The sequence below is a fragment of the Loxodonta africana genome, chromosome 2, assembly GCF_030014295.1.
Source record: "Loxodonta africana isolate mLoxAfr1 chromosome 2, mLoxAfr1.hap2, whole genome shotgun sequence".
NCBI lineage: Eukaryota > Metazoa > Chordata > Mammalia > Proboscidea > Elephantidae > Loxodonta > Loxodonta africana.
Genome location: NC_087343.1, coordinates 59,865,396 through 59,878,185, shown reverse-complemented (window position 1 = coordinate 59,878,185; position 12,790 = coordinate 59,865,396). Strand labels below are relative to the sequence as shown.

Genomic DNA, 12,790 nt, shown 5'->3' with positions numbered 1-12,790 from the left:
CTAAAGAAACAGGATCACACATGATGACTCTCTCAAAAATCTGGAAAGACTTAAAAAATAAAATAAAACAAACCCAAGCATCCCATCGCAAATGTTGGCTCGGAATAGAAGATTTTATTATAAACCTTCCAGACATTCAGACTCCACCGTTATTTTTGAAAAGACATTCCAACGGCAGATGCCCCTCCAAATGGGGCATGGTTTGATAGAAAGCAGCAGGCATGATTTAAAAAGAAAAAATAATAGCTCTCCTGAGACACGTCAAAACAAATTAGCTGTGATGCTGAAATTATTTCCTGTTGGGTTTAATAAAGTTAACAAGATAAGGAAATATGAAAAACAGAATTAGGAAGCAGGGAATAATTTCCTCCCAAACATGGAGGTCTTTCAGACATAGGTAATAAAAGATAGGGAATCTCATTTGTCTATATTTATTTATCACAATGCCCTCATTCCATGTGTCTTTTTTCAAATTTCCTTCAATGTTCTTTTTGAGGTGAACTTAAGATATTATGACTCTGCTATGAAACCTAGCTAGAAATCTGTGACTCAAGAATTTTGCTGATACTTTTGATGTTTTTTTTTTCCCACAGTGAACGTAGTACTGCTAACAAATTAGTGAATGATAATTGAGGAAAAAGTTGAAGCTGTAATCTAAATGGTATTTGGAGACTGTGGTGTACGTTTCATTTAATTGAGTTTTTCTTGGTCCCAATTAGCATAAATAATTGAGACTTGACAGTAAGTTAAAGAGACATGGCCTTTTCCCCCAGTAGCTTGTGATCTAAAAATAAGTTTCTCCAAAGACAGTTTTCTTACTTTTTCCCATAATTACTTCCTTAGCTTATATATAAACTGCCTTAAAGATTTAGGAAAGCACACAGCTCTTGAAGTCAGCAGACTGGTTTCCACTATTGCTTGATCATTTTATCTCTCTAGCCCTCAGTTTCATCATCTGAAAAATGAGAGGGCAGAGAGTTCTTAAAAATAAATACTGGTCATTAAGCATTTAATAAGTGGTAGACTTTCTGCTGAGGAGTACTGGTGGTGCACTGGTTAGGCATTCAGCTGCTAACCAAAAGGCTAATGGTTCAAACCCACCAACTGCTCTGAGGGAGAAAAACCTGGCAGTCTGCCTCCTTAAAGGTTTACAGCCTTGGAAACCCTCTGGGGCAGTTCTACTCTGTCCTAAAGAGTCACTATGAGTCAGAATCAACTCAACGGCAATGGGTAAGACTTTTACTAAGAACTTCACACACATCATCTAGTTGGTGCTGACAATAACCTTTTAAGGTATCATCCTCTTTTACAGGAGTGCAAACTGAAGCACAGAGAAGTAACTTTCCAAAGTTCACTCTGCAAGCAAAAGACTAAACCAACATTCAAATCCAGATTTACTCGAGTCCAAAGGCCACACATGCTCTTAGTCACAATGCCTCTGACTATGAGATACTACCTCCAGGATTCCTTCCAGATCTAACACTCCAAGGTCCCATGATTCTTTTGGAGTAACTGCTACTTGTAAGGAAGAGAAAACACCTTGAGTGACAGGGAGAATGATAGTTCAAAGGACAAAATTACAGAGCACAGTAAGCGAAAAAGAAAAATGTTGCATTCTGGTTTGCACATAATGAATTTGATGTGCTGGCAGATGTGTTCAACAGGCATTTGGAAATTTAGAACAAAGAACAAAAGTCAGAGCAGAATATAAGGAACTAAGTCACCTGCAAGAAGATAACGGTTGAAAGTCTGCAATTGAAAGGGAGTACCAAGGAAGAAAATGTGGAAAGAGGAAGAAGAGGGAGCTAAGAGCAGATCCTTGGGGTCAACTACATGTAGGCACAGGAGAAAAAGGGGGAACAAGAGGACATAGAGAAAACGAGTAGCAAGACCTCGATGGTAGTGTTTCTGAAGGCAAAGCTGAAAAGAGGAGGGGATGTCAAGTGCCATTCTTCAAGAAAGTCAGAACATGTAAGAGGCCACTGGGTTGGACAATTTTGAGTCCCCAAGGGACAGATACATTCTGCTGGGATGAAAACTTGAACACATGGGCTAAGAAGTGAGGCTGAGAAGAACAGGCCTGGAGGCAGGAAATGTGTGCTTCTCTTTCTAGGAATCTGGCATATCAGACAAAAAGAGAAGTGAAGAAATAGAAGGGGAGAAATGTCAAAAAAGATTATTTTTAGCATGGGATAAGCTTGGATTTTTTTTTAGACTGCAGGAAAGGGGCCTTAAGGAAGAGGTCCTGGAGTGGGTTGGGGAGGCCAGAGTCAAGAACACAACCAGAGGGCTAGTCTTGAAAAACAATCACCCATAAACACAGCCTTCAATTATTTTGAATCATTGGCCACTTTCTGACCTCCACCAAGAACTATCTCTTTAAAGAACCATAAAATACTATGGTATTCAGACTTGTTAAGTAACTTTAGATATCAAAACCCACCCAATTTCGTACCCTTATCCCACCAACCTCTCTGCTTTAGTTCTAATAATTACTAACTTCTGCTCAAAACTCCCTTGATTTCTATGATCTGGCGCTTTCATGATTCTCTTAACTCTTACCTTTTTATTCATTTGTTCATTCAACAAACATTTATTTGGTACCTAGTCCGTGCCAGTGGACACCCTGGTGGCATAAGTGGTTAAGAGCTACGGCTGCTAACCAAAAGGGTGGCAGATTGAATCCACCAGGTGCTCCTTGGAAACCATATGGGGCAATTCTACCCTGTCCTATAGGGTTGCTATGAGTCAGAATCGACTCTACAGCAATGGGTTTTTTTGTTTTTTGTTTTTTTTTTCTGTGCCAGTAGGCTCTGGTGATCTAGAGGTGAGGAAAACAGGCACAATGCCTGTCCTCATGGAATTTAGTACCTAATGGGAAATAAAACAGTAAGCACTGAAACAAGCAGACATATGACAAACAGGCTAGTGGTATAATGGAGAAGAGCTGGGTTCTATGAAGGAGATTTTACAGGGAGGAAGCTGGGTTTTATGAGGGAGAAGTCTATATATAGTAAAATACATAGAATGGGTAATGCTAAATATAAAATGGTTACATATGTAAACACCCACATAACTACAACCTAAATCAAGGTATAGAATATTTCCAGCTCCCCAGGAGATGGGAAGGCTGCTCGAGATTCGGTGATCAGAGAGTACTTAACTGAGGTATGTGCATGTAAGCTGAGACCTGAAGACTGAGAAGGCATCAAGTCAAAAAGAGATAGGGGAGAGTCTTTGGGCAGAGCAAATAGCAGGTGCTGAGGCATTGAAGTGGGAAAGAATTTGACATCCTAGTTCAATTGTTATGGATTGAATTGTGACCCTCCCAAAATATGTATTGAAATTCTGGCCCATATACCTTTAAATAAGGAGCCCTGGTGGTGCAACAGTTAAGCACTTGGCTGCTAACCAAAAGGTTGGTGGTTCAAACCTATCCAGGGGCTTCATAGGAGAAAGTCCTGGTGATCTGTTCCCACAAAGATTACAGCCCAGAAAACCCTGTGGGTCAGTTCTACTCTGTCACTGTGAGTAGAGATTACCTAGATAGCATCTAACAACAGCAGCAACATACCTGTAAATATGATCTTGTTTGGATTTGGGTTTTCTTTGTTTATGATAATTAGGTCATACCGAGTAGGTTGGGCTCTAAATCTAATCACTTCTAAGTTATAAAAAGAGTAGAATGGACAGAGACACATACCAGGAGAGGAGGAAGACAGACAAGGAGACAGATGTATCTACAAGGATTGCTGGCAGCTATAGAAGGTGAAATAGACAAGAAAGGACTCCCCCCTAGAGTAACATCCTGAATTCGAACTTCTAGCCTCCTGAACTGTGAGAAAATAAATGTCTGTTCTTGAAAGGCACCCACGTGTGGCATTTATGTTATGATAGCACTAGGTAATTAAGACATTACTGAAGGAGTAGGCATCTCTCTGAGATGCTCACAGAAAATATCACATGAAGTGTGAAGTTTATAAAGCTCAATTTTGGTAAGCTCCTCCCCACAAAGAATTTAGAGGGCAACGGCATGTTTGGCCTGAGTTACAGATAGCCAGGGAACCAGCATCAATGGAACTGTTATCAGTTACTTAACTAGATGTTTAATCCCCATCACACCCTCATAAGATAGGTAGTATTGCACCCATTTTATAAACGGCTGAAACTGAGGCAGAGTCAGGATTCAAACCCACATCTGCGTAATCCACAGCCAGTGCTCCTCCATAAACCACATAAGAGAAAAGGCAGAAATCTATCCCCAGCAGTAGGGTGGTTCCAAACTTCTTTCCCAGTCTAAAGAAGGAAGAGTTTTGGATGGGGCAACCAGGTTTCCTCCAGGTTAATGCCTATGATGGTGGGGGCATTTCTACCTTTCTCATGACACCTTTTGTGAAGAGGACAGGTCAAAAAAAAGTGCTTTTGTTCCTTACTTGTTTCCTGCTTGATTTCAACCCCTGCACTCTGCCCTCACCCCTTGTGGTGGAATCTCCAGATCCCTTGACTTTGATGAAATCCAGAAGGAGATTAGCATCACAAGGCCAGGACCTGAGGGATTTGCTGATCAATGGCCAACGGATTCCTCCTAGGCCAGAGCCTCTCTGTTCATTAAAATCATTTCCTGAGCTGCTTTCTTATCCTGCCCCAGCATTTGGAACTAGTGGCCTTAGACTGATTCTTTTATTAGCTGGACTTGTTCTCTCTCTCTCTCTCTCTCTCACACACACACACACACACACACACACACACACACACAGACTTAGCATCTTTCAACTCAGGTCAAATTGTCAGAGCTTGTGTCTTATTATCATCTTAAAAATCATCTTGACACATTTATTTCTGCTCTTCCAACAATAATTTACATGATGCTGTGATTATATTTCCTCGGCTGCTAACTAAAAGGTCAGTGGTTCAAATCCACCAGCCATTCTGCGGGTGAAAGATGTGGCAGTCTGCTTCCGTAAAGATTTACAGCCTTGGAAACCCTATGAGGCAGTTCTACTCTGTCTTATAGGGTCGCTATGAGTTGGAATCAAAGCTATAGCAGGGGTGGGGTTGGGAAGGCATGTTACATTTCATCCTGACACATCAGATTTTCCTGAAAATCAAGGTGGAATTACACTGGCCAGAAATGAATGTGAACCAAAACCAGTTGCCATCAAGTTGACTCCAGCTCGGTCATCTTGTTCTACATTCTATTTTGGTAAGTAGTGTCTGAGGCCTTAAAAGCCTGTTAGCAGCCACCTAAGATACTCCACTGGTCTCACACCTTCAGGAGCAAGGGAGAATGAAGAAACTAAAGACACAAGGGAAACATTAGTCCAAAGGCCTAATGGACCACAACTACCACAGTGTCCACCAGACTGAGCCCAGTACAGCTAGCTGGTGCCTAGCTATCACCACTGACTGCTCTGACAGGGATCACAGCAGAGGGTTCCAGGCAGAGCTGGAGAAAAACCTAGAACAAAATTCTAACTCACAGAAAAAGACTAGAGTTACTGGCCTGATGGAGACTGGAGAAACCTCGAGAGTGTGGCCCTCAGACACCCTTTTAGCTCAGTAATGAAGTCACTCCTGAAGTTCACCTTTCATCCAAAGATTAGACAAGCCCATAAAACAAAACAAGACAAAAGGGGCACACCAGCTCAGGAGCAAGGACTAGAAGGCAGGAGGGAACAGGAAAACTGGTAATAGGGAACCCAGGTTCGAGAAGGGGAAGTGTTGGCATGTCTTGGGGTTGTTAACCAATGTTATAAAATGTGCACTGTTTAATGAGAAGCTAGTTTGTTCTGTAAACCTTCATCTAAAGCACAATTAAATAAAAAAGACTCCAAAAAAAAAAAGCCGACTCCAACTCATGGCGACCTTATATGTGTCAAAATAGAACTGTGCTCCATAGGATTTTCAATGGCTGATTTTTCAGAAGCAGATCACCAGGCCTTTCTTCTGCGGCATCTCTGAGTGGACTCAAACTGCCAACCTTTCAGTTACTAGCCATGTGTATTACAGTTGCACCACCCAGGGACTCCAGTGGATGTGAAGACTACTGGAAGAAGGGCTAAGTGTTGAGAAGAGAGTGAGCCAGCTCCATAGTCATAGGCAGATTTGGGATAGATTATGACTGTCATTTATTAACTGCGACCTCGGGTTAGATGCTTAACTTCTCTGAGCCTCAATTTGCTCATCCATAAAATGGGCAGAAAAGTGTCTCAGAGTTATGCTGTGAGGATTAAACACATATTGCATAAAAATTCCCCACACATAGTTAGGACTCAACTAATGCCGTTTTTCTCCCCTTTAGACTTATTCAATTTTCGGGATGATCTCTGAGTTCACTTGTCCAGGGCAACTCTCTGGCCCCAAAGGAGTAGAAGCTGCCATTAATACCAAAACAAAACCCATTGCCATCGAGTCAATTCCGACTCATAGAGACCCTATAGGACAGGGTAGAAGTGCCCCATAGGGTTTCCAAGGAGCAGCTGGTGGATTTGACTGCCAACTTTTGGTTAGCAGCCATAGCTCTTAACCACTGTACCACCAGGGTTTCCATAAGCTGCCATTAAGAACTTCTTAAAGCATTGCAGGAGCAGGAAGTCTCATGGCTAAGTTAAGGAGTGAGTGACTAAGAAGAGGAGGCAAGAATTTGGGGAAAGAAGAGTGGATAGGTGAGACCAGAGACAATCTTAACACCCTGTGGAGGGAAAGAGGAGATGCTGATAAAGGTACAGTAAGGGGAAGAAAGGGCTGAGAGGAAAAGAAAGAAGCAGGCTTCATGAAACAATCAACCAAAGCAGAGAAAGCAAATGAACTGTCACCATGAGTCACCCAGCAGCCTTTCCTCTAGAACCAAAGGGCACCAGTCCCTCTGCTCCTAGGAGGAGCCAAGTGCCTCCTCAGACTCAACTCACAAAATGATAACCATGCATGGAAGCCCAGAGCAGCCCTTTTCATGGGTTCCTGGGCTGCAGGCCAAGAGGAAAGAGCCGCTATGCTATATGTTCCCATGGCTGGACTGCTGGACCCATGGAGTGGGGAGAGATGGTGCAAAAGAAAGGATCTGGAGAAATGCAGACTCCAAACACCAGACTTGGCTGTAATGTAAGTCTAAATACCAACTGATCTGAATGTAAGGACCCAGATTTAAGAAAAAATGTCACCCCTCCTAAGTGATAATACTTGAACTTATATTTATACAGCATTCAAATACTGCCTAGTGCAAATGTAGATTTTGAGGGCCCCTTTTGATAATGTCACCACTGCACAGGGATCCACAGCCATGGATTTGGAACCACTGGTTCAGCATGAGGTGTTGCATGGAGCTGCATGAGGAAGAAGGAAAACCCTGCACATCTATCTGTTGTTGTTAGCTGCCAACAAGTAGGCTCTGATTCACGAAGACTCCATGAACAACTGACCAAAACTCTGCCTGGTCCTGTGCCATCTCCATGATTGGCTGGTGATCAGACCGTTGTGATCCACAGGGTTTTCATTGGCTAATTTTTGGAAGTAGATAGTTAGGTCTTTCTTCCTAGTTCACCTTAGCCTGGATGCTTTATTGAAACCTGTTCAGCGTCAGAGCATCAAGCAAACCTCCACTAAAGAACAAGTGATGGCTGTGCATGAGGTACTTTGGCTGGGAATCAAACCCGGGTCTCCCACATGGAGGGCAAGAATTCTACCACCGAACCAAATCTATCTGCCCTCTCACTGCCCCCGCACATCTGTCTAGACACTCTCTTTTTCAGTTTTAAAAAAGAAGTGGGGTCATCACGTTAACCCTTCTAAGGGAAAGGACCAGCTCCTCCATGCTCTAGAATGGCAGAATCTGACCCTCATATTACATTCTTGCTTTGCTCGGTTTTATTCTCATTCATCCCTGTCCCACCATTTCCTCTTTTGCCAAATTCCTCTTCTTGATGAGTCAGGGATTAAAAACGCTTGGCATCTGTGCTAAGTAAACAGCATTTGTCCACAGTGACATGAGTCAGGGGCAAACTGCCTTCACTCTGTATGAAGAGGTATGAACCCACAATTTACAAGTTGACCATCCAAGATTAACTTAGCCGGGATAAGGAACAGGACTCTGGTCCTGTGTGGGCATCAAACTCATGTTCTTGGCCTTGTTTGTACTCTGCTCCAATTAGCTGGGCTCACTGGCACGGAAGGAAGGAGAGGAGAAAGAGGGAAGGAGGGGAAACGTACACGCTGATTTCATAATTCGTCTACCATTTGATCATGCCTGTGATGGAGAAATAATCATTTTCATTTTACAGGTCCAGAAAAATTAAGTCACTTGCCAAGTTTGCAAGTGTTAGAAAAGCTGGAATTTGAACTCTTCGTGTTCTGAGCTAGAGCCTGTCATTTTTGAACATCAGGCCACTGGTGGAAGCATGCAGGCGATTGATTGAAATTGATTGCTGTTCTGGCTGCCTCAGGGCGTTTAGGAGCCTGTCTGGCCCAAATATAATGGCGGTTGTAATGGGCATCAGACAGCATTTCACCTCCTCCCCCTCCGTCTGGCTTCAGCTGCCCCAGAGTGGGATCCGTTGTGTTTCAGGGGTGATCTGTTGTGTTTCAGGGGAACCAGAAAAACACCGTTGTCGTTGAGCTGATTCCAACTCGTACTGACCCTATCTGTCGTGTTTTAGGCAGCTAGGGGAGAATCGGCACTAGAGATGTTTCCCCTGGAATGGAAGCGGCAGGGCCTGGCCACAGCAGGAATTCTCACTTCCCTTAACAGTTGCCTTTGAGCTGATTCCAACTCTGGTGACCCCACATGCATTAGAGTAGAACTGTGCTGCATAGGATTTTCCATGGCTGATTTTTTGGAAGTAGACTGCCAGGTCTTTCTTCCGAGGCACCTCTAGTTAGACGTAAACCTTCAGCCTTTCAGTTGACAGCCAAGCACATTAAGTGTTTGCACTACCCAGGGTCTCCTCGCTTCCCTTAGCACGCCCTAGCTATCTCAGGTATTCCTCTGTTAGCTCAGGAAGCTAGATGTTCTCCTTGCCATGCATGCTTTTTGTATTTTTCTCCTTTTCACAGCTTCAGGCACCTCGTCAAGTGTTTTTTTTTTTTTTAGATTCAGGGACTCACAGTCATCCCCTCTCAAAGACTGCATTTGTGTTCGAACTCAACATGTTACAGTCAGAGTGACAAGACTTAGAGAAGTAAAGAGACCTCCTCAAAGTCACACAGCAAGGTAGGGGCAGAACTAGTCTCTGACTATTACTTATTTCGTCGTTCAGCAGATGCTCATTGGGTACTTATTATCTGCCAGGCACCATTCTGACAGCCGGATGCCCAGGGTTTCTATTAGAACTGAGGCAAGCAGCCTCAGAGCACAACCCTTCTAAGAGACACCTGCTCTGACTTATCCTCCTACACTGAGCAGAAGAAGCCGCACATTATTCTAAAATGGTCCTTGACAAGATAACCACAGAACAGGCCATAGATGGCCTCAACCCGCCTCTGGGTGGAGGCTTAACATCCTAATGAAGGAAATCAACCTCTTCTTCCATCCTGGAGGATCAAACCCTTGTCGAAAGAAAATGTATAGTCATCCCCAAACTCTGAGCACCTGCATGAAGGTCAATCCTAAATATTCATGATGAATTTGCACTTCCTTGTCTGCTCTCTGTAGAAGCCCACCTCCCAAGCAGTCTTGGAGGCAGCAACCCTGATTGCTCATTTCCTTGTACAACGAAATAAAGGTGTCTTTCTGATCTCCCGTCTCAGCCTCTTGTTTATTGGCTGTAAGAAGTCACACCAAGCAAAATCTGGGGTTTTCACCCAGCGACAGAACCATGCTGAGCTGTTCTTGCTAGGGTTTCTCTGCTCCCTCTTCTGAATGTATTCCATCCCCAGCCCCAGAGCCTAACCCCAACACCTGACAGAACACTCACCACAGCGTCCCTCCACTCACCAGTGTCCCCAAAGGCTTCGAAGAGGTGCTTTGTGTTCAGTCTTTTCCTCCAAGACCCTGGGATGCCCGCGAGCAGGACTTGCTGATTTATAGCTCTGCTGCCTTGCAAAGAATTCCCTGGCCTGCTTGAAGGCAACAGATGTTGAGAAAAGGCTTGTTAAAAGTTCTGTCACAGGAGGCAATTGTTGCTTGTGTTGCAGGATGCTTTCGCTAACCCAAGGCCCAGCTCAGTACAGACCAACAGACCCTGGGCCAACAGCTGCTCAGGACCTCTGGATTGGCTTGGGAACTCCCTGTAACATAAATGTATCTGATGCAATAACCAACCTTGCCACTTCCTTGGACAGCCCTGCCCCCGTTCTCTCCCACTTGCCATGTTTATTTTTTACAAAGCAGGATCGCCTTAAATGTTCTTATGATCACATGTCCTGTTTCCTATTTTTGCACTCTTGTCATACTGCTGAGAACAGTGGCCACATCCTCTTTTTGCATACTAAACTTTCTGGAAAAGAATACTTTCATTCATTCATGCAGTCATCCATCCATCCATTCAATAATTCTGCCCCTGTCCTGGGAGCTAGGGATACAGCAATGGACAAAGACCTCCACTCTAGCGGATGCTGCTGTGGTGCCCCACTCAGACCCCACCGCCTTCAGGGCCAAGGTATTCATCCCCCAGCTGCTAGGGAGTCCCGTTTCAGGAATTGCCCTCAGCCAAAAGGAGCTGTGTCACCCGAGATAATGCCTCTTCCCTGGGGGAAGCCTGTGTCCACTGACTAGCTGATGTGGTAGTACAAAGTCCCAGCCCCTCCTTTTGTTTCAATTTAGGACATCCCTGAGGCACTACCTCAGCTTCAGAGCTCCCCTTGCAATCAGCTGAGCTCTCTGTGCCAACTGCATCACAGTTCAACTCCCCTTTCTGCCCAGTCCTGCTTCCCTCATCTCCTTATGGGTGCCGATCCCAATAGCACCTCCTAATAAGCTTTCTGCACATAAATCCCCATCTCAGGGACTTTTCCCACGGAACTCACCCTACGACACCTGCCAGCAGGAAGTTTATATGCTAGAGGAGGGAGATAGACAGTAAACACAATAAATACTAACGTATGTGAAAAGCGACATTGCTATGGGGAAAAGAGTCAGGGGTATGCAATGAGGAGGTGATTGATTTTCATTTTTAATAGAGGGCTCATAACAGGGATCTCTGTGAATGTGACATTTGAGCAAAGGCTTGAAATTAACAAGCAGAACGTCCAGGAGCTTCTGAATCTAAAATTGCTACTCCATCCCACACATACACACCCCATCACCTTTCCTGCTTTACTTCTCTCCTTCACACTTGTCATCAACGAACATTCTGTGTATTTTACATATCCATCTTTTATATGTCTTCCCTCCCCCACTTCACTAGAATGTAGGCTCCACAAAGACAGGAGTTTTCATCTGTTTTGTGCACTGCTGTATCCCAAGTGTCTAGAACATGGCTAGTGCATATTAAGCACTCAGGAAGAATTAAGCCATGGTCTTTTCAATCGCCTCGCACACATGAGAAAGCTGGACAATGAAAAAGGAAGACCGAAGAAGAATTGACATGTTTGAATTAATTGTGGTGCTGGCGAAGAATATTGAATATACCTTGGACTGCCAGAAAAACAAACAAATCTGTCTTGGAGGAAATACAGCCAGAATGCTTCTTAGAAGCAAGAATGGTGAGACTTCAGACAGGTGATCAGGAGGGACCAATCCCTGGAGAGGGACATCATTCTTGGTAAAGTGGAGGATCAGTGCGAAAGAGGAAGATCCTCAATGAAATGGATTGACACAGTGGCTGCCACAGTGGACTCAAACACAGCAACAGTTGTGAGGATGACGCAGGACCTGGCAATGCTTTGTTACATTACACAGAGTGTCTCTTTGAGTTGGAGCTGACTCAATGGCACCTAACAACAACAACAGTTGCTGTCAAGTTCTTTTTGACTCACGATGACCCCATGCATGTGAAAGTAGAGCTGTGCTCCTTAGGGATTTAATGATTGATTTTTCAAAAGTAGATCACCAGACCCTTCTTTCAAAGCACCTCTGAGTGGACTGGAACATCCAAGCTTTTGGTTAGCAGCCAGATTTGTTAACTTTTTGCACCACCCAGGGACCCTTGCTACCTGGCCTCTCCAGAGGGAACCCCAAAACCTCCTGCATGATCCAGAAACTAAACTAGGGCAAGGACCTCCAGAACCCTGCTCTAAGTCAACAACTGCAGCTGACCCTGATTTGCTTATGTATATGCCACATTTTTTGTTAACTACTTTGACTTTCACCCTTGTGTGCATCCATAATTTTAATTCATGCTCCGCAAGACAGCCATACAATACACTATAGCCCGAAGCAAAGGTGTTCATTTATTTGATTAGATCAGCATACTTTCCATCAGCCTGAAGCCGCAAGGCAATGTAGGTAGGAGAACTGTGCTGATGGTGAAGTCCATGAGCCCAATGCTGCTGTTTCTTGTGCTGCTCGCCACCCTGGGTATCCCAGTAAATCACAGAGACAGCCTGGAGATCTATGAGGTAAGTCTTAAAAGCTACCAATATAATCTGATCTATTGATTGGAGACCACCTCATCCTTCTAATTTTCTAGTATACTGAAAGTCTCATTCTCTCATACCTACACTCTAGTTTCCTATGTTGCTGTTGTAGTGTGCCATCGAGTCGATTCCGACTCATAGCAACCCTATATGACAGAGTACTACTGCTCCATAGGGTTTCCGAGGCTGTAATCTTTACGGGAGCAAATCACCAGGTCTTTTCTCCCATGGAGCAGCTGATGGGTTTGAACCACTGACCTTTCGGTTAGCGGCCAAGCCCTTA

The 12,790-nt window shown here is 44.1% G+C and overlaps 1 long non-coding RNA gene across 1 annotated transcript in view; it reads right to left on the bottom strand.

Moving 5' to 3' along the window:
* LOC111749963 (uncharacterized) overlaps window positions 1–11,556 on the bottom strand; it is a 232,976-nt gene extending 221,420 nt beyond the window's left edge. The window contains exon 1 of the long non-coding RNA XR_002785126.2: window positions 9,926–11,556. This is a non-coding gene — a long non-coding RNA (uncharacterized LOC111749963). The remainder of the gene's footprint in view (window positions 1–9,925) is intronic.
* Between the last annotated feature and the right edge of the window lie 1,234 nt (window positions 11,557–12,790).